The sequence below is a fragment of the Canis lupus genome, unplaced genomic scaffold (genome assembly GCF_011100685.1).
Source record: "Canis lupus familiaris isolate Mischka breed German Shepherd unplaced genomic scaffold, alternate assembly UU_Cfam_GSD_1.0 chrUn_S2144H2344, whole genome shotgun sequence".
Taxonomy (NCBI): domain Eukaryota; kingdom Metazoa; phylum Chordata; class Mammalia; order Carnivora; family Canidae; genus Canis; species Canis lupus.
Window position 1 is genome coordinate 1 of NW_023331028.1, and position 23,100 is coordinate 23,100.

Genomic DNA, 23,100 nt, shown 5'->3' on the forward strand with positions numbered 1-23,100 from the left:
CTCAGTGCATGGAGCCTGCTTCTCCCTCTGCCTATGTCTCTGCCTCTCTCTCTCTCTCTCTCTGTGACTATCATAAATAAATAAAATTAAAAAAAAAGACCAATGAACTATTGGGACTTCATCAAGATAAGAAGCTTTTGCACAGCAAAGGATACAGTCAACAAACTAAAAGACAACCTACAGAATGGGAGAAGATATTTGCGAATGACTATCAGATAAAGGGCTAGTTTCCAAGATCTATAAAGAACTACTCAACTCAACAGCAAGAAACAAACATCCAATCATGAATGGGCAAAAGACATGAACAGAAATCTCACAGAGGAAGACCTAGACATGGCCAACATGCACATGAGAAAATGCTCGGCATCACTTGCCATCAGGAAATACAATCAAAACCACAATGAGATACCACCTCACACCAGTGAGAATGGGGAAAATTAACAAGACAGGAAACCACAAATGTTGGAGAGGATGCAGAGGAAAGGGAACCCTCTTGCACTGTTGGTGAGAATGTGAAATGGTGCAGCCACTCTGGAAAACTGTGTGGAGGTTCCTCAAAGAGTTAAAAATAGACCTGCCCTACGACCCAGCAATTGCACTGCTGGGGATTTACCCCAAAGATACAGATGCAATGAAACGACGGGACACCTGCACCCCGATGTTTCTAGCAGCAATGTCACAATAGCCAAACTGTGGAAGGAGCCTCGGTGTCCATCGAAAGATGAATGGATAAAGAATGTGGTTTATGTATACAATGGAATATTCCTCAGCCATTAGAAATGACCAATACCCACCATTTGCTTCAACGTGGATGGAACTGGAGGGTATTATGCTGAGTGAAATAAGTTCGGAGAAGGACAAACATTATACTGTCTCATTCATTTGGGGAATATAAATATAGTGAAAGGGAATAAAAGGGAAGGAGAAAAAATGGGTAGGAAATAGAAAAGGAATATTAAAACTTTTTTTAGATAAACCATTTACAAATATCTTCTCCCATTCAATAGATTGCACCTAATATAATAAGATACCAGGGAATAAGCTTAACCAAACAGTTGAAGGACCTGTCCCTCTCAAAACTATAAAACACTGGTGAAAGAAATTGAATACAACACAAAAAGGGAAAAATATTCTTTGCCCATGGATTGGAAGAACAAATTTTGTTGAAATATCTATACTATCCACAACAATCTACAGATTTAATACAGTCCCTATGAAAATGCCAAGAGCGTTTTTCATAGAAATAAAAAAATTATAAAATATATATGGAACCACAAAAGACTCCAAATGGTCAAAGCAATTTTTAAAACAAAAGCTGAAAGTATCACAATTCTGGACTTCAAGTTCTATTACAAAGGTGTTGGAGTCAAAACCATATGGTACTGGCACAAAATAGACGCAATGACCAATGACCAATAGAAACGCAGAAATAAACCTACAACTATGTGATCAATTAATCTTCAATAAAAGAGGCAAGAGTATCCAGTTGGAAAAAGAGTCTCTTCAACAAAGGAAACTGGAAAATTGGTCAGCGACATGTAAACAAATGAAACTGGACCACTTTCTTATACCATACATAAAAATAAACTCAAATGAATTAAAGACATAATGTGAGACCTGAAACCATAAAATCCTAGAAACAGCACAGGCTTTCTTACGTCTCTGACATAAGCCAAACATTTTTCTAGATAGTCTTCTGAGACAAGGGAGATAAAGCAAAAATAAAGTATTGGGACTATACGAAATAAAAAGGTTTTGCACAGCAAAGGAAACAATCAACAAAACAAAAGGCAACCTACTATTGACCTTTTGACCATACATCGGAAAAAAGATCATCTGCTTCCTGCAGTGCGGTTGACCTTGGGTAACTGTGAAACCACAGAGAACAAAACCAGAGACAAGAGGGAATACTGTCATATTTACTCTCTGAATGTAAAGTGCACACTACTCAAGTGAATATTTAATGAAGTCAGCCAGAATGGAGACCTTTATAAAAAAAAATGACTTGCAGTTGAAAGCAAACCAGATTAGCTTTAAAACAGTAGCAAAAAAAGAAAACCTCTTTAACTTTTGGTTTTGCTGTGTTGGAGTGTAGAATTGAAATAAATGCAAGATAGAACTCAAAAGACAGAACAAGGGTATAGTATAAAAATTCCTTTACTAATTTTTTCGTATATATAAGAACGCTACTCTTACTCTAAACAATTGCCATTCAAGTAAAATTAATGGCAGAAGACTATAATACTGAAGATATTCTTTCAAACTATAGTGTACCAATAAACAAGTTGGTCATAAAACTATAGATCTCGCTTGGTTGTATGTTTACAAATCTTTGAAGGTCTCTTTTAAGTTTTTCCTTTCTGAAGGCAGTGCATCCGTTCTTTCTGCATTATACTTATATGACTCTAAAGTTATCCTACTGTCCCTTGAAAATTACTAAGGAAAAGGAGGGGATGGGGTTGGTGGACAATGTTTTGCAAAATTATTTAATTCCTGTTGAAGATCTTTAAGTCAGGCAAGAGGGAAGGTTATAGGAATATCAGATTTTATTGATCTACCGATACCTGAAATGAAACTCAAGTAGTTTTGAGTCAAGATAATATAGGGGCATGGTTATTTTTATGAAGTTTGGTGGAGCATACTATTGGGAACTCTTTCACACAATCCATGCAGAATGTAGATCAGAGCGATGAGAAAAAGGGTGCCTGGGTAGTTCAGTTGTTTAGGCATCTGCCTTCGGCTTGGGTCGTGATCCCAGGGCCCTGGGATCGAGCCCCACATTGAGCCTGCTTCTCCTTCCTCCTCTCTCTCTGCCTTTCTCTCTCTCTCTCTCTCTCTCTCTCTGTCATGACTAAATAAAATATTTTTAAAAAGAGAGTTGAGAAAAATCAGGGACATTTGTTGGGTTGTGATATGTTGGCAAGGTAGCTGTACTCTGACTCATCACAAACCTACATGAGCATCTATACTATACCAAGAGATTCAGTAAATAATAAAATGTGATGATTTTCCTCAAGAAGCTGAGTCCTTTGGGTAAGAAATAGTTTGTATATAGTAGGGTTGTACTGTAATTAGAATAGAGGTCTAAACAAAGTGTTTGTTACAACTCTAAGGATTGGAGAATGTGTTCTTTAGAAGGTAGATAATTTTTTTTTTTAAAAAAGAAGAAGGTAGATAATTTCTCAGCAGGAATTTCTTAAATTTTTTTGTTTTTGTTACAAGAATTATCTATTGAAAGTTTTGACAGGGATTACCAGTTGTAAACCTGTCTCTGAATAGATAAAGACTATTACCAATCTACATGGTTTAAGAACTTTATCTAGGGATGCCTGGGTAGCTCAGCAGTTTAGAGCCTGCCTTCGCATAGGGCATGATCCTGGAGTCCTGGGATCGAGTCCCCATCGGGCTTCCTGCATGGAGCCTGCTTCCCTTCTGCCTGTGTCCCTGCCTCTCTCTCTGTATGTCTCTCATGAATAAATAAATAAATGAAATCTTATCAAAAAAAGAACTTTATCCATATAACTCCTATAATCATGAAAACCAATCTAAGGAGTCACTATTACTAGCCTCATTTTATAGACTTTCTTAACAGTTTGTGTCCATTCAGGAGACAGAAACCACACTAGAAATGTGAACAAGGAAAATGTAATAAAAAGAATAACTATGTAATTTTAAAGAGTAGTTATGTACAACGAGAAACAAAAACAAAACAATAGGAAAGAGGAATGACAGATGTGAGGGCAACTTACTACTTCTAGTTCTGACACAGACAGTCCAAGGGAGGCATCATTTTGGATGAGAGCACCCCCCCCATATCCAAAAATGAGTTTTAGACTTTATTGGAGAGGGTGTGTTACTGGGACCCATTGGAAGGTAGAAAAATTTGCCGGGATATTGTGACCTAGATTTGGTTAGTAGCTGGTAGGGAAAGGGAGAATTTATTCATCAGGATGCCTGTAAAACTCACTGAAGGAGGACTGTAACTGGGTTGCTTTAAATTGCTAGCAGTCACAGGGCCAAAGCAAACAAGCCAAAAAAACAAAAAACAAAAACAAAAAAACAAAACAAAACAAAGAAAAGAAAGAAAAGAAAAGAAAAGAAAAGAAAAGAAAAGAAAGAAAAGAAAAGAAAGGAAAACCAATAAGTGCACTGGAACCAAAAGGAAAGCTTCCTACACGCTGTGTTTTGTGGTATCTGACTTGTGCTGTCTGCTAACAAAGCCAAACACTGTAGGAGCTTTTCAGAAGAGAATGTGTATCTGTGTATGCATACCACTACTTCTTTATTCATTAACTTACTGATGGACACTTAGGTTGTTTCCATGTCTTGGCTTTTGTAAATACTGCTGCTGTGACAATGCGGGTGCAGGTATCTTTTTGCATTAGTGTTTTTGTTTCCTTCCTTCATATTCTCAGAGGTGGAATTGCTAGATCCTAACTAGATCTTTTTTTTTTTTTTTTTTTTTTTTTTTTTTTTAGGATTCTCCATGCTGTTTTCCATATTGGATGCATGAATTTACAATCCTATCAGCAAGGATTCCCTTTCCTCTACAGCCATGCCAATAATTGTTCTCTTTTGGTAGAACCCACTCTTTTTCTTTTTTTGCTTCATGTAGGCAACCCTTTTTCTTTTTTAAAAAATTAAATTGAATTAGCCAACATGTAGTACATACTTAGCTGCAGATGCAGGGTTCGATAATTTATCAATTGCATAGTAGCAATTCTAACAGGTGTGAAGGGATATTGTAGCTTTAATTTGCATTTCCCTAATGACTAGTGATGTCGAATGTCTTTTTTTTAAGATTTTATTTTTTTATTCATAAGAGACACACAGAAGCAGAGACAGAAGCAGGCTCCCTGCAGGGAGCCTAATGTGGGACTGATTCCCAAGATCCTGGGATCATGCCTGAGCCAAGGGCTGACCCTTAACCCCTGAGCCACCCAGGCATCCCTGTTGAATGTCTTTTCCCATGTGCTTGTTGACCCTTTATATATCTTCTTAGGAGAAATGTCTATGCATGTTCTTTGCCATTTCTTAATGGACTTATTTGGTTTTTGCTATTGAATTTCATGAGTTATGTTTTGTATAGTGATCCCTTAGAAAAAATGGTTTATAAATGCTTTTTTTTACCAGTTTGTAGGTAGTCTTTTCACTTTGTGGATAGTTTCTGTAGAGTGCAAAAGATTTTTAGTGTAGTCATACTACATTAGTTATTTTTGACTTTGTTGCTTTTGCATGAGATGTTGTAGCAAAAAATGATCCCTAAGACCCATGTCAAGGAAATTTGGTCCTATGTTTTATTTTTGGAATTTCGTGTCTCACACTTAAGTCTTAATCCATTTTTGGTTAATATTTATAAGTGGTGTAAGATATGGGTCCAATTTCATTCTTTTACATGTGAATATTTAGTTACCCCAGCATCATTTATTGAACAGATTGTCCTTCCTTCATACAGTATTGTTGTCTTGCCTGTCAAATATTTGTTGACTTTATGTGTTTGGGTCTATTTTTTGGGTTTCTATTCTTTCTATTGATCCCTTATCCATTTTTGTGCCAGTACCATAATGTTTTGGTAACTAGAACTTTATAGTATGGCTGGAAATCAGGAAGACTGATGCCTCCTGCTTTGTTCTTTTTTCTCGTGATTTCTTTGCCTATTTGAGATCTCTTTTGGTTCCATATAAATTTTAGGAGCGGTTTCCTTCGGGGAAAAAAAGCCATTGGAATCTTGATAGGGATTTCATTGACTCTATGGATGGCTTTTGGTAGTATTGACATTTTAATAGTATTAATTTTTTAATCCAGTTTGTGTCTTCCTGGATTGCTTTTATCAATGCCTTCTAGTTTTCAGGGTAGATATCTTTCACTTTCTCAGTTAAACTTATTCCTAAGTATGTTACTGTTTTTGATGCAATTGCAAAATGGGATAAGTTTCTTTTCAGAAAATCTGCTGTTGCTATGTAGAAATTCTTTTAAATTTTGTATGCTGATTTTGTGTCCTGTAACTTTATTGCATTTGTTGGTTGGTGTAACAGGCTTTTGGTTGAGTTTTTAGGATTTTCTTTATATAAAAACAAATCATCTTCAAACAGAGACCATACATTAAAAAAAAAATTCTGATGGCATTTATTTAGTTAGCTAGTTACTGATTGCTCTAGCTAGGAGTTTTATTTCTATATTGCATAGGAATGATGAGAGTGGGCACCTTATCTTGTTGCTGATCTTGGAAGAAAAGCTTTCAAACTTCACATTGAGTATGATATCAGCTATGGGCTTGGCATATATGGCTTTTAGTATATTGAGGTATGTTACTTCCATACCTAATTTGTTAACTGTTTTTTTCATAAATGTTAGATTTTGTCAAATGCTTTTTCTGTGTCTATTGAGATGATCATAGGATTCTTTTCTTTCATTCTATTAATGTGATGTATCACATTGATCGATTTCCATATTTTGAACCATCCTTTCAACCCAGGGATAAATCCCACTTGAATATGGTCAATTATCCTTTTAATGATTCTTTTGATAGGCCGCTGAATTTTTTTTAAAGATTTTACTTGAGAGAGTAAGAGAGAAAGCACAAACCAAGTGAGGGGCAGAGGAGCCTGATGCAGGGCTCACTCTCAGAACCCTGAGATCATGACCTGAGCTGAAGGCAGATGCTTAACTGACTGAGCCACCCAGGCGCCCCATAGGCTACTGAATTTTTTGTTAGTACTTTGTTGAGAATTTTTGCATCTATAATCATTAGGATATTGGCCTGTAGTTTTCTTTTCTTTCTAGTAGCATTCTTTTCTGATTTTGTTATCAGGATAATGCTAGCCTCCTAAATGAGTTTGAGAGTGTTCCTTCATTATTAATTTTATGGAGAATTTGATAAGTATTGGTTTTAAATCTTAATTTAAATGTTTGGTAAAATTCACAGTGAATCCACCGGGTCCTGGACTTTTCTTCTTTGGGACATTTTTTTTTTTTTACTCAACATATATTTATTGAGCACTTTTTATATGCCAGGAATGAGCACTGATCAAAATGACAAAAAGTCTTTGCCCTAGGTGAGTTTATATTTAAGAAGTGGAGGGACGCCTGGATGGCTCAGCAGTTGAGCATCTGCCTTTGGCTCAGGGTGTGATCCTGGAGTCCTGGGACTGAGTCCCACATTGGGCTTCCTGCATGGAGCCTGCTTCTCTCTCTTCCTGTTTTTCTGCCTCTCTCTGTGTGTGTCTCTCATGAATAAATAAATAAAATCTTTAAAAAAATTTAAGAAGTGGAATGTAGGCTATTAAAGAAGTAAAATGTTTATAGTATGGAGAAAAACTAATCAGGTAATGATAATAGGGAGATACTCATGTGGGGAGGGAGGTTGCAGCTTTAAAAAATTATTTATTTTAAAAATTCCACTATAGTTAACATACAGTGTTATATTAGTTTCAAGCAACATACAATAAAGCGATTCAGGAACTCTATACATTACTTAGTGCTCATCATAATGAATGTACTCTTAATCCCCTTCACTCATTGCTCATATCTTCCCACCTACCTCCCCTCTGTCAACCACCAGTTTGTTTTCTATATTTAAAAGTCTGTTTTAGGGATCCCTGGGTGGCGCAGCAGTTGCGCCTGCCTTTGGCCCAGGGGGCGATCCTGGAGACTGGGGATCGAGTCCCACGTCGGGTTCCCGGTGCATGGAGCCTGCTTCTCCCTCTGCCTGTGTCTCTGCCTCTCTCTCTCTCTCTCTGTGACTATTATAAATAAATTTTTTTAAAAAAGTCTGTTTTAGGTATGTCTTTTTTGTTTTGTTTCTTAAATTCCACATGTGAGTGAAATCATATGGGATTTATCTTTCTCTGACTTATTTCATTTAGCATTATACCCTCTAAGATCATTCCATGTTGTTGCAAATGGCAAGATTTTTTTTTTCTTTATGGCTGGGTAATATTCTAGTGTGTGTGTGTGGTGTGTGTGTGTCCACCACCTCTTCTTTTTTTAAGATTTTATTTATGAGGAGAGAGAGAGAGAGACGGGGGGGAGAGCAGAGACACCGACACAGGCAGAGGGAGAAGCAGGCCCTATGTAGGGAGCCCGATGTGGTACTCAGTCCCGGGACCCCAGGATCATGCCCTGGGCCAAAGGTGGCGCTAAACCGCTGAGCCACCTGGGGATCCCCACAACCTCTTCTTATCCTTTCACCTATTGATGGATGCTTGAACTGCTTCAATAATTTGGCTATTAAAAATAATATTTCAGCAAACATAGGGATGCATGTATCTTTCAAATTAGTGTTTTCATATTCTTTGGGTAAATACCCAGCAGTGGAATTACTGGATCATATAGAACTTCTATATTTAATTTTGTGAGGAAATCCCAAGTTGTTTACCACAATGGATGCACTTGAGTTTGCATTCCCCCATTATTGCACAAAAGTTCCTTTTTCTTCATATACTTGCCAACATCTGTTTCCTGTGTTGTTAATTTTAGCCATTCTGACCCATGTGAGGTAATATCTCATTGCAGTTTTGATTTGCATTTCCCTGATGGTGAGTGATGTTGAGCATCTTTTCATGTGTCTGTGGGCCATCTGCATATCATCTTTGGAGAAATGTTTGTTCATGTCTTCTGCCCATTTTTAAATTGGATTGTTTTTTTGGCATTCAGTGTAGAAGTTCTTTATATATTTTGGATATCCCTTATCAGATATGTCATTTGTAAATATCTTCTCTCATTCAGTAGGTTGTCTTTTCTTGGTGGTTTCCTTTGCTATGCACAAGTTTTTATTTTGATGTAGTTGCAATAATTTATTTTTGTTCTTATTTCTCTTGCTTTAGAGACATATCTAGAAAAATGTTTCTGTGGCTGATATCAGATATGTTGTCTTCTGGGATTTTTATGGTTTCAAGTCTCCCAATTAGGTCCTTAATCCATTGTGAGTTTATTTTTGTGTATGGTGTAGGTCCAACTTCATTCATTTGCTTGTAGCTGTTGGATGTGAGGGCGATCTGGCTGCGACACCTGTCACCCCATTGATCACCAGGGTTGATTCGGCTGATCTGGCTGGCTAGGCGGGTGTCCCCTTCCTCTCTCACTGCTCCATGTGCGTCCCTCCCGAAGCTGCGTGCTCGGTGGAAGACGACGACCATCCCCAATAGAGGAGGACCGTTCTTCGGTCAAGGGTATACGAGTAGCTGCGCTCCCCTGCTAGAACCTCCAAACAAGCTCTCAATGTCCAGTTTTCCCAGAACCTTTTAGTTAAGAGACGTTTTCCCATTGCATATTCCTGCCTCCTTTGTTGTAGATTAATTAACCTAATAACTGCAGGCTTATTTCTGGGCCCTCTGTTCTGTTCTTGATCCATGTGCCTATTTTTGTGCCAGTACTATATGATTTTCATTACTACAAGCTTTGCAATATAACTGGAAATCTGGGATTGTGCTACTTCTAGTTCTGTTTTTCTTTTTCAAGATTGCTTTGGCTCTTTGGGGTTTTTTGTGGGTCCATACAATTTTAGGATTATGTAGGTCTGTGAAAAGTGCTGTTGGTAGATGGAGATTTTATTAAATCTGTAGATTGCTTTGCGTCCTGTGGTCATTTTAACAATGTTTATTCCCCCTTGGGGCATTTTTGATTACTTATTCAATCATCTAACTAGTAGATGGTCTAGTTGCATTTTCTAATTTTTCCTGATTCATTCTTGGTAAGTTGTACATTTCAGATAATTTTTTTCATTTATTCTATGTTGTGTAGTATATTGGTATATTGTTAAGATCTTTGTATTTCTGTAGTATCACTTGTAATGTGCTTTTTTACATTTATAATTTTATTGATTTGGGTCCTTTGCCTTTTCTTTGTTAGTGTACGTAAGGGTTTGCCTAAGGGTTTATTTATCTTTTCAAAGAACCAGCTCCCACTTTGGCTATTCCTTTCTATTGTTTTTCTATTCTCTATTTCATTTATGTTTACTTTCATTTTTATTTCTTCTAATTTTGGACTCAGTTCCACTTTTTCTGGTTCCTTAAGGCTTAGAGACTTAGGTTACTTATTTAGGATCTTTTTTTGCTTCTTAATGTAGATGTTTATTGCTGTGAACTTCCAATTAGAATTGCTTTTATTATAGCCCACAAGTTCTGGTATGTTGTACTTTCATTTTTGTTTGTCTCAAAAAATAAAAATAAAAAAACCTTTCCTATTTCTCCTTTAACTATCAATTGATCAAATGGTTTTAAGGAGAGTGTTATTTAATTTGCATATGGTCATGAGTTTTCCAGCTTTCCTGTTGGGATTGATTTTTAATTTCATGCACTGTAGTCAAAAAAGATATTTGGTGTAATTTCAGTCTTCTGAGTTTGCTAAGACTTGTTTTGTGGCAAAGTTTATGGTCTGTTCTAAAAAGTATTCCCTGCCTGCTTGATAAAAATATCTGTTCTGCCATTGTTGAAGAGAATGTTCTATGTATGTGTTAGGTCTGTTTGGTCTGTAATGTTTTTTAGGTATACTGTTTCCTGATTGGTTCTCTGGATGATCTATCCATTGCATTACTGTTGATTTCTCCTCTGAGCTTTGTCAGTTTCTGCCTTATATATATTCAGGTATTCCAACGTTATGCACAAAATATTTACAATTTATTATCTTATTAAAGCATTGGTCATTTTCTCATTATATAATAACCTTCTTTATCTCATATCATTTTTATAATACATGTAATGTAAGTAAATTTAGTGCCAGTAATTTAGTGCCATTTGCTTGAAACGTCTTTTTTCATCCTTTATTCTGTGTGTCTTTGAGGGTAAAGTGAGTCTTTTTTAGGCACCATAATGTTGGGTATGGTTTTTAATCCATTTAGCCATTTTGTGGCTTTTAATTGAAGAAATCTGTTTACAACTAAAGTAATTATTTATAGATAAGGATTTACTATTGCCATTTTGTTCATTATTCTCTGGTTATTTTGTACACCCATTATTTCTTATTTAAACCTGTTACTTTTTTAGGGTGTGTTTTGATATCTTTTGGTATCATTGTGCTTTGAGTCCCTATCTATGTTTTATGTAATTACTAAAGGATTTTCCTAGTAATTACAATGAGGCTTACATATAATATCTTAAACTTATAACATCCTCATTTTAAACTGATACAACTTTGATAAAATTGATAACCTTTACACTTTTACTCCCTCTCCTCCTTTTTGGTTATCGCTTTTACATTGTGTAATAACAGATTAACATAGTTATTTTTAGTACATTTTTTAAAACTTCAGCTAGAGTTTTAAGTGAATTAACTATCCCTGTTACCATATTGCAGAATATATGACTGTATGTTTACCATTACCACTGAGATTTTTGCTATCTTTTTATGTTTTTGTGATAATTATTGTTCCTTTACTTAAAGAACTTCCATTAGCATCTTTTGTAAGGTAGATATAGTGATAAGGAACTCCTTTACTGGTTATTTGCTCAGGGAAGTCTTTATCCTTGCTTTGTTTCAAGGGACAGTTTAGCCAATATAGAATACTTGGTTGACAGTTATTTTCCTCCAATAGTTTGAGTATGTCATCCCATTCCTTGATTAAATGTTTTGTTTTGATTTTTGACTAAAATGTTTTTGTGAGAAATGTGTTAATAATCTTTTGGGTGTTCCCTTGTGTGTAACTTTTTCCTGCACTGCTCTTAAAATTCTTTCTTTGTCTTTGACTTTTGGCAGTTTGACTATAATGTGTCTCAGTGTAGCCCTATTCAGGTTCATCCTATTTGAGGTCCTCTGGACCTGATGAATCTGGATGTTCATTTTTTCCCCTAGATTAGGGGACATTTCAGCCATTACTGGTCTTTCTCCCTTCTCTTTCTCTCCTTCAGGAAATTCCTATAATGCAAATGTCATTCCTTTTGATTGTGATTTATAATTCCCGTAGGATTTTTCACTCTGTCATTCTTTTTTCATTTTGCTCCTCTAGATTATTTTCCATGACTTCTCTTTCAAGTTACTGATTCCCTCTTCTGCATGGTTGAGTCTACTTTTGACATTTTCTGTTGAATTCTTCAGTTTACTTATTTTTCAAATCTAAGAATTATATTTGGATTTGTTTTTGATGGTTGCTCTTTCAAAGTTCTCATTTTTATTATTCATTATTTTCCTAATTTCATTTGCTTTTCTGTGTGTGTCTGTGTTTGTGTGTTTTGTAGTTCACTAACTTCCTAAAGGTGGTTCACTTTGAATTCTTTCTGACAGTTCCTAGATCTCCATTTATTAAGGTTTAGCTTTTGGATCTTTATGAGTTTATTTTGGTGGTGTCCTATTTACCTGATTTTTTTTTTTTTTGTGATCTTTGATTCCTGATGTTGGAATCTGTGCATTTAAGTAATTGGGCTCCAATTCCATACTTGACAAGTTTGCTTTGGCAGAGACACTTCTTCACCATTCAGCTCAGTTTCAGTTTCTTGGGCATTTGCTGGTAATTTCTTTGGGCAAATGGGGTCTGCTATTGTGGTCTTTTCTTGGATGGGGCCATGCTTCATACTTTAAGGTCAGGGATAGGAGATGTTCCAGTGACTGAGAGAGTTGTATAGGACTGCCAGCTTGGTTCCCTCCCTAAGAAAAGCTATAGGATGGGCTTTGCAGTTGCCTGGCTTCTCTACAATTGCTTGGATTCTCTCCTAATCTGGTTAGGCTTCATCGATGGTCTGGACTGGCTACTATATTCAGCAGTAGATAAGACTATGAATTAGTTTCCCTTCCCTAGCACGACAGCAGATAGAACCAGGGTCTGTATAGCTCATTGTTGGTGGACCCGAATCAGTGTAGTGTCTGCACTGAGTTGCTTGGTCAGGTGAGGCCACTGGTTTTGCTCTGCAGACTGGGGAAGCCACAGGCTATGCTCTTTGTTCAAATGCCACTGTAGGTAGGGCTGTTGGATGGGCTACAGAGCTTTCCTTGTGCTTTGGTTAGATTCTCTGGTTGGATAGACTGATGGCATTCAACAATGAGCAGGGTTATGAATTAGATTCCCTGTCTGGGTGCAGTGGGAGAAGCAGTTAAAGCTGCTATTGTTCTTTGTTTGTTGTTTCAACTCAGGCTGATCCATTCCCCAAGTTCCCTGACCAAACAGGGCCGCTGTGCAACTTCAATTCTACCAGCTTCTCAGCTTGACTGCTATTGGGTCACAAAGCTTTCAGGAGTTTTCTCCAGCCCTTCTTGTCAAATTGGACTAGAAGATACTCTCCACAGTCGAGGAAGGGAGCTGTGATTCAGTTCCCTTCCTGGGCTTAGGCAAACTTGGCTCTATGGTCAACAGTATTCATTTGATCAGAATAAATAAGATCTATATTCTGCTAATTCCCTGGTCAGAGTATATATCCATCTTGGTTCTGATAATGAGGAAAGCCGCTGGTTGGTATTATTACTTGGACACTGCAAGTATGACTTGGTCGGCCAAGGTCGTATGCTAGTTGTTGCAAGCCTCTCTCCTATTCTTTGTCACAGTTAGAATCCCAGTGTTTGAACCTTATAGTTTTCCAGCAATCCCTGTGTAGGCATGAGATCAGAGTAGGGGTTCAAACAAAGCAGCCACAGTGCTGAGTTGGGGGGCTGGCTATTCCCCCCTGTGCTCTCTTTTCCCACTGGAAGAATTGGAGGCTCAGTTGAGACCTCAGGTTGGTGCTGAAATGGCCTGGATTTGGGGGAGAAGTGCAGCCAGCGTGTGGCCCCTTCTCTTCCTATGCAGTTTGTCTTGGCCTCTGAGGTGTGGGGAGTACCTCACCATCATGTTCTAGGGTTCTTTCAATGTTGTCTTGCTCTTGAATAGTTGTTCATTTGTTTTGGGAGGGGAGTGAAGTCAGGAATATCCTATGTTGCCATCTTGGTGATGTGATTCTTCATGTTCTTTTTTTTAAATAAAAAGAATATCCTTTCCCTTTAGTAATTATTTATTTAATCACATTACATTTAATAAGATAGTTGAAAAGAGGATAGGAGACCATGATTTGGCTATGGACCCACGATCATAGTGAATTGAGTTAGAAAATTAGCAAATGAGCTCCAAATTTCTAGAGTATTTATTTTTATTTCTTTGTCTGATTTTTTGGCAGAGTAATGTTATACTGTGGATCTGTTTTATTATAGAAATTGTTTTTTTACCCCATTTTTATGAATCTATGTGTTAAAAATTCTGACACTTGAGTTGAGGAAAAGACAAAGTTCAGGAGAATAAGAGTAGGGGTCTTTGTTTTGCAGCAAAGGGAGAGAAGCCCATGGATTTTAGGCTGAGAGTCTGGTGTGGACTGACTGACATATCAGTTTCTCCACAGAGAACCTTAATTGCTTGACAAAACAGGCGTTTCCTATGAGGAGAAAAACACAATACCACCCTGAGGATTTCTATTCATAAACATAAATCCTCCTTAAAAGGAATACTGGCAATCTAGAATTTCAGATATTTAATATTTTTAATGAAATTTATCCTAATTTTCTCATTTTTGTAAGCATCTGTAACCCAACTCGATTTCTCTTTCTTTTAGATGAGACTATTACTTACCTCCAAAGAGTTATTAAATTTGCCATGGATTTAGGTTTTGGGTGCTTCTAAAATATCTCCAAACTTTTTAGGAAAGAGAATACCAAACATATGTTTTAACACAATTTTGGCATGAAAAAAGAATTTTTTTCAAAAATTGGGGATTTCAAAACTAGAGGTTATAGCAATTTGCAGATTATTGAGAATCTTGATTATTTAATTGAATGTTTCCTTATTTAAAATACTAAACTACAACTACTTTAATTCAACCTAAGTGTATTTTATGAAGCCTATCTTCCTGCCACCTTGCCCCCCACCCATTTTTTTCCCTTAAGGGTCACTGTGTTAAAAAAAACAGTCAAAGCAACAAAATAGAAATGTTCTAGTTTGTCTGTGCTTAAAGTGCATTTTGAAATTTGCTTTTAATCCTCTCATGGTCATGAAGATACTCTTCAGAAGTTTCTATTTTTGTGAAAACATATTAGCTTTCTCAGACTAAAATACACTGAGCTTGATTTAGTCCCAGAAAATAACCCATATACTGGAAAATGAAGATTTCATACATCAAGTAGCACCAGTGGTGCATTTTCTCAAGTCTACGTTGTGTAAACAGGACATTTTTACATTATTTTGTTCTATTCTCCATGGTATAATGTAGATGAGAAAGCCAAAGTTTTCATAAACAACTCTGTACACAGTAAAGATATTTTAATATTCCCAAACAATATTTTTGATCACTGTAATTTATTTCTGCCTGCAAACTTTTGAGTCATGTGCTTTTTTTTTTGAGATCTAAACTATTTCTCCTATTTTCTACTTTATCTGTTCACAGGAAAACCACATAAGTCAATACTTAGCATTTGGATTCAGTAAAGGCTAAGCAAAGACAGGTGGAGCAATATAGGAAAAAGGAGTGATTTATTATTTTTATGATGTTCATTTTCTTTTTTTTAATTTTTTTTATTTATTTATGATAGTCACAGAGAGAGAGAGAGAGAGAGAGGGGGCAGACACAGGCAGATGAGAAGCAGGCTCCATGCACCAGGAGCCCGACGTGGGATTCGATCCCGGGTCTCCAGGACCGCGCCCTGGGCCAAAGGCAGGCGCCAAACCGCTGCGCCACCCAGGGATCCCTGATATTCATTTTCAAGCTAAAATACTAATTGTAGCTTTTCCTCAAACTACTATATCTGCTAAATATAGGAATGTTGGTTGGCATTTCTGTAGCTGAGATCTAAAAGAGAGTCTTGAATGAGTTTGTGTGTTGGTGCTTCGGAAGCCAGTTCCAGTAGTAACTGTATTCATGTTTTCATTAATTCATTACCCTCTGGTAGTAATTGTTCTATTCTGCATTGAGATTTAGGAATTTCTTTCATCCCATGTATGCTTTGGGAGAAAGCCTGAATTGCCCACCCCTTATGTTTTTTTGCTGTGAATATATTGAGCATGTGGATTTGTGTGTGTGTGTGTGTGTGTGTGTGTGTGTGCGTCTTGGTCTTCTATTTAGGGCTGTGCTTTTTCTGCATATATTGTGAAAAAAATGTTTCAAGAAAGTGTTTTTTTTGTGTGTGAGATTTGGCATTTTTAAACTTCATTATAGATTTAAAGTCTTCCTAAAATAGATGGGGAATGAAGCGACTATTTTCCAGTTTATGTTTATGCTCTTTTCTATAAACCTAACTGCAGAATAAACCTAAATTTGTTAATTATCGAGCATCTTATTTTTTATTAAGTGCATATTCATAAATAAGTCCTTGTAGAAAGAAGGGTATCTAGTTGTTTTCTTCTTAGTAAACTGGATTTTCATTGTCATCTTCATATTGTCCTCAAGTTATAATTTAGACACTGTTTGGCAGTGAACAAACACAGTCCCTCGACAGAAGTGATTGTAAAAGACTGGAATGAGAAGTTGTTGAGGTAAAAGTTTCATCGTTACTGTGACATAAAACCAAGAAATGGAGAAAAAGTCCATTCCTTCCCATTTATGGAGTCACTGATCACTGACTGGGGGAAAATATATATTTTTTGTAGACAAGTAAAATCTGGTAAATAACCCATGGTATTTTGAAGAATCTTTGCTGTAGATAATTATGTTGCTGGATTAGAGAAATTCAGGTCAGTAGAAATAAATAATAAAACATAAAGTATATACTATGGAGTCAAGACAAAAAATAAAAGATTTTTCTTATTTGAAAATTCTATTGAGAATAAGATCCATATTTAATAAGAAAGTATTTTTCTATGATTATTCAAGATTAAATTTCAATAAGTTACATTATCAAGGATGTCTATGGAGAGAGTAGTTTTTTTTCCTGTGCCTTTTCTTTGAGCTCCTTTGGATTTTATTTTTCTGCAAGATCATTGTTCTTCACTCTAAAAGTTATAAGTCAGAACTATAAGGGGCATTTTTTGTTTTTGTTTTTGCTTGTATGTCAGAACTTCTCAAGTCTTTTTCTTTTCTCCCGTAAGTATCGCTCTGGTCCATTTTGTTTCTATTTTCATACTAGCAGTGTGTATGAAAAGTATAAGAAGAGACAATGATCCTCCCCTAGTCAACACCAAGTTTCCTTAGCAGCCCATGTCTCCTTGCCTTGCAGAACTTTACCATGTAGATAGTGAAATTTACATTAGATTTTCGTAGAAAATTGCTGAACCTTACAAAAAAGTCTCCTTTAGTTTTGTTTTGTTTTTTTTTTTAATCTTTTTTTTTTCAGTTGAGGTAAAAGTTTCAGTGTATGGAAAGCTGCCCGTGGCACACGCGCCCCCGTGTTCCCTCCCAGGAGCTCCCGAGGCCCCTCCCTCGGTGCCCACCCGCCTCTCCCCACCCCTGCAGAAGCCCGGACTGGAGCCCGCAGCACCTCCACAGTCCCCCCACCCTGCAGCAAGAGGTGACCCCAGCCGCGGGCTGAGCTGGGGGGACAGAGACATCGCCTGTTTGCAAAGCTGACAGCCTTCGGTGCAGTACCATCTCAGAGAAACTTCCTTTCAAACAATGCTTTCTGGAGCTACAGACCAGCTTGGGCATAAGAAAGGGGCTTTGCAAGAAACTTCAGATCACATCTGACATGGTTTTCTACGGTCATCAGGTCAGCGTTTGAAGTTGCCGTCTCCAAGCAACTCAACTCAGTAAGGAAGGGAAGGCTTTATGCGGGTTCACACCTTCTCATAAAGCCTCACATACACACGAGAAAGATCTTAGACCTATTAAAGCCAAAACTGGAAGATTCCATAACACTGAGTTTATTTATCTTTTTTAATTTTTATTTATTTATGATAGTCACAGAGAGAGAGAGAGAGAGAGCAGAGACACAGGCAGAGGGAGAAGCAGGCTCCATGCACCGGGAGCCCGACGTGGGACTCGATCCCGGGGCTCCAGGATCGCGCCCTGGGCCAGAGGCAGGCGCCAAACCGCTGCGCCACCCGGGATCCCTGGATTCCGTAACACTGAGTTTTAAAGAAAACCTGCAGGCGCGGAACCAGAGCAGCAGATCAACCAGAGCAAGGGACACTGCAGAGTTCCGGCGGGTGCGACTTCGCTGGTTTTGTCCTGATGTGCGAGTCCAGCGCTCAGTCTGAGTCGCTGCAGTGGAGCTGGATCCGCCGAACTGCTGCTCCCGGACCGAGGAGCTGCTGCTGCTGAGCCGGGCGGCCCTCCCGAGGGCGCAGAGCCCGCTTTCTCCTCCTTGGCAGGCTTCTCGTTGTTGTTCAGCTGCCCACGGACGTCCTGCCGCGCGTCTCCGACTCCTTCCTTTCCTGAGCTAACTCCTCCTTGGACTTGGCCGCCTGCTTCTTCCCGCTCGTGGAGAAAGGCTCCCTTGGCTTTTCCTGTCAACAACGCTTGCTCCCGCACAGTGGTGGGTTTCAGAGGCTCAAAGTCAATCTCTCTCTGCTCAGGCCTGGGTCCCTGAGCGAGGGCTCCGGGACTGGATGAAGTGGACCCCGCAGCCCCGTGTCCCCGGGCAGCCGGTGGTCTAGGCTGAGCTGGCGCCCTACGGCCTAGCCACGGGCAGTCCTTGCTCCTCCTCTCCGGGTCGTCGAGGCCGATGCCTGCTTGCCGCCCTGCTTCGCTGCCTGCTGGCCTTGGCTGCGCTGCCGGCCTTCTCGGCGGGAGCCCTCTTCGTTGGGGCCTGCTTGGCGGCGGGGGCCCCCTTGGCCTTCTCGTCCTCAGACTTGGCCTTGTGCCTCCGTGCTCCAGTGTCCTCGTCTTCGTCCGCGTCCTCCTCCGTTCCTCCTCCTTCCCTTCGGCTCCTTCTTCCTCTCTGGCTTGTTTCCCGGGCCCGCGACAGGGCGGCGAGCTGCTCGTGCACAGCCTTCAGCTGCTCCTGCAGCTCCGCCAGCCGGGCCCGCTCCTCCTCCTCCTCCTCCTCCTCCTCCTCCTCCTCCTCCTCCCCTCTTCCTCCTCCTCCCTCCTCCTCTCCTCCCTCCTCCTCCTCCTCCTCCTCCTCCTCCTCTCGCTCCCTAGCTCATCCTCGCTGCTGCGGCTGCTCGCGGGCCCACTGCTCAGCACGGGGCTGCCGGCTCAGCCGGCATCTTAGCAAACCGCACCTCGAACACGGCCGCAGCTTCCTGGCCACGCCACCACCTTGTGGCCTGGGGGTTGTACTGGTAACAGACTGGAGAACATGAACCGTGTGTCAGCAGCGAGCCCTGCTCGTCTGGGCCTCGCGACTGTCCGTCTTCTTGACAGTGCTGAGGTCCATCGGTTGCTCGGTGACGTCGTGGTAGTCGTGCAGCTCCAGGGCCCTCGGCGTCCACCGGCTGGAAGAAGGGCCAGGGCGCAGGCCGCACGCTTCTTGCACGGCCTGTCCTCGAGGACGCTGTCACAGTGCCGCGGAGGTGCTCGGCAGCTCGCCCCTTCCGGCCCGCATGCTGAGGCACCTCGCCGTCCTCTAGACCCTTCCAGGGCGGTGCGATGGGGCGGCCCCCCACTCTCTCGCCGAGCCCCCACCTCGGCCTGCTTGGGGTCTGACGATGGCGGCGGCGATTCGCTCCGGCTCGCGGATGGAGTGGGCGTCGTGGTGGCTGCTTTCCGCTTTGCAACCCTTTTCCTTGACGACAGGCGCTGTGGGAGGGACCACAGGGATGGATGATGGCGTCGAGGGAGGGGGTGGGGGGCGGCGGCGGGGGCGCAGGGACCGACGTGATGTTTGCGGTAATGGTTGGCAGAAGGGGGGCAGCAATGACAGGCGTCTGGAGACAGTGGGGGGGGACGCTCTGGAAGGGGGGTTGCTGGGGAGACAGAGGACACGGCCACCACTTGCTGCCCACCTGCACTCCGGGTTCCTGCGCCGCGTTCCGGCCTTTGCCCTTCGGAGCAGGGGGTAATAATTCACTCGTCCTGGGGCACCTGGGCCACTCTCTGCAGAAAAATTTTCTCTAAGCTTGGGCGTTAGCACTGTGTCATCTGTGGGCTTGTTGTAAATGTAACAATTTGTAAACATGGTGTGGAAGTCCTGCACGCATTCGATGGCGCTCCAGGTAATAATTATTTTCTAGTCTCTTCTGAATAGTCCCCATATCCATTGGGTGTTTATGATTTTATGGTAATCGGGCAAGGTTAGCTTGATTGCATCCACGGGCTGGTAGAAGGGCCAGGCGAGCTGGTGATTCCAGGGCGTCCTTTACCACCACGTTCTGCGGCGTACTGCAGCTGCTTGGTCTTGCGGCCAGGCTTGGCGGGGTTTGGAGACCTCCCGCGGTTCCCGGGATCCCCCGCGGGCGCGACCGTCCTGGTGGTGGACATCCTCCGCGGCTCGCTCACTGGCCGTCACAGCAGCGGCTCAGGGAGGCCCTCGCTTCCACTGCGCTCCTTTTGGAGGCCTGACATCCCCTTTGTAGGCCCAGCCAGGCAGCACTTGGCCTCGGCGGCTCCGACGGCCGTCCCTCCGCTCCCTATATAGATTCTGGATAACAGTTCTTTATTAGATGGTTCTTTTGTAAATATTTCTCCAACTCTGTGCTTTGTCTTCTTATTCTCTTGACATTGCTGTTTGCAGAACCGAAAATTTTAATGGAGTCCAGTGTATCAGTTATTTCTTTCATGGATTATGCCCTGGTGTTGGATCAAAATCATAGCCATACCCAAGTTCACCTGCATTTTCTCCTACATTATCTTGCAGAGGTTTTATAATTCTGCATTTTATATTTAGAACTGTGATCTGAGTTTATATTTGTGAAGGATGTGAAGTCTGTGTCTGGACTCAGTATTTTTGCATGTGGTGTCCAGTTTTACATTATCATTTGTTGAAAATACTGTCCTTTTCTTTCACTGTGTTGTCTAGTCCTTTGTCAAGATCCATTGACTATATGAATCTCATTAACTTTTAAAAGGATGTGATAGAATGAATTTGAATAGCTAAGTGAACATAAATGGGAGGTTCCAAACAGAAGAAATGGACTGTGGTAAGGCATTAAAATGAGTGAGGAGGAAAGTAATCTTGATTTATTAAAGAAACTGTGATAGTTTGAGCTTATGTGCAAGAGAAGCATAGAGATTGTTGAGTATTAGCTTAACCATGGTAAGGATTATTATACTAAATAATACGAAAGCCATTTAAGGATTTTAATGCAATTGCATGAATTTTAAAGGTCTTTAAATGTTTATACTTTGGCAGTGTGTAGAATGTATTGAAGGGGAAAGTAGGGAAATAATGGTTTCAGTTGGGAGGCTTTAAGAGGAAAGGTAAGAGATTATCGTGAACAGAAATGACATGGAAGAGATAGGTCATAATAAAAATTTAATAAGTAGAATAAAGAAACGCTTGGCTGAGTTTTGGGAGAAAGGGAAAAGGGATGTTTTAAGTAATACTCCTGAATTTTTATCTTGACTTATAAGATATAGAGTGTGGGGGGGGGGAGCAGGAGGGAGGAGGAGATCATTACTTTTTTTTTGACACCAATAAGAGAACAGTGCATTAGAGAAACAATATTTGGATTTATTGACATAAATAATTGAAGCTTTGATACTGTACTGGACTTACCTGGGTGAGAGGAAGGTCCAGTGTTCTTAACTAAAACTTTGACATGGCGGCACCACTTTAAATTTTCCATTCTAGCTGAAGTCTGAAAAATGAAGTCTCCTCTTTTCAAAGGAGAGAGGTTGTTAAGTGTAAATATAAATAAGGATAAAGGGTCAAATACTAAACCCTAAGGAGAAGCTCATAATTAAGGAAATGTAAGGAAAGATAAGCCTTTGGAAAAAAATTAGAAGTGGATGAACTATTAAGTAGGGTTGTTTTGGGATACCAGCAAATAGGTCTAACTCTTAAACAGAACCAAGAATTTGATGAAAATGAGAAAGGAGAAAATTTCATATTAGAAAAAGGAATGTCACTAGTGCTCGTTTTTTGAGTACCTGCTATATATCATGCATGATCTGAGATCCCACAGTAAGCAAAGATGCAGATATTCCTCTGCTCTCAGAGTCTGCTTCCTAACTGGGGAGAGACTGAACCTATAATAAATGAGTAAATTACATCTTTTTGAAGGGCATAATGCTGAAGGAAAAAAAAGTCCTGGTAAGGGTAATGGGGAAATGATGTGGTTGGCAGAGAACTTTGCAAACTTAAATAGGGTGGTCATAGTAGATCTCAATGACACAGTGATTTAAAGCAAAGACTTGAAAAGATAAGGAAATAAATCTTAAGGCTATTTTAGGTAAAAGTGTTCCAGGCACAAAGAAGGAATTGAAAGGGGAGCATATTTGGTGAGTTGAGCAATAGCAAGGGGACCAGTGTGGCTGGAGGAGAGTGTTTATGGGGAAAAAAATAATAGGATTTGAGGTTAAAGGAAGAAGAAACCCATCCAGAGCTACAGTCCTCAATCTTGGCTTCTTTGGAGAAGCTACATAGAGAGCTTCTAACACTCTGGATGCCATGACCAATTGGGTTACAATCATTGGGAGGTGGAACTCAGGCCCCCCATGTGACTATAACATGCAACCAAGGTTCACAATCTGTCTGCTAAGACCTTAGGAGTCTCTAAGAAAAACTTATGTTTGAATGTTTGAAGGAAAAGCTCAGAAGATCATTCCTGGTTGTATTACATTGGAGATGCCAGTTAGATATTCAGGAAAAGATGTATTTTTTAAATATATATTTTTAAAGATTTTATTTATGTGTGTGTGTGTGTGAGAGAGAGAGAGAGAAAGAGAGAGAGAGGCAGGCAGAGACATAGGCAGAGGGAGAAGCTGGCTCCATGCAGGGAGCCTGATATGGGACTTGACCCCGGGGCTCCAGGATCACACCCTGGGCTGAGGGTGGTGCTAAACCGCTGAGCCACCTGGGCTGCCCAGAAAAAAATGTCTAATAGAGAATTAGATATATGAATCTGGAGTTCAAGGAAGAGGTTCAGGCTGGAGATACAGATTGGTGAGACATCAGCATAGAGATGACACTTAAATCCTGCAACTAGAAGAGTTCTCTAAAGTAATGAAGATAGAAGATCAAAGATCTAGAAACAAGGTCAAAGGAAGAACCAGCAGAGATGAAGAAAGGAACAATGAGGAAAGAAGGAAGGAAATTCAGAAAATTTACTGTCTTGAAAGGCAAGTTCTCAGTGTTTCAAGATAGTGGAAAACCTGGTTAACTGTCACATATTGCTGA

The 23,100-nt window shown here is 40.0% G+C and overlaps 1 pseudogene; it reads right to left on the minus strand.

The window, feature by feature from the left end:
- Positions 1-17,856: 17,856 nt before the first annotated feature.
- LOC119878958 lies at positions 17,857-20,240 on the minus strand (annotated as a pseudogene).
- Between the last annotated feature and the right edge of the window lie 2,860 nt (positions 20,241-23,100).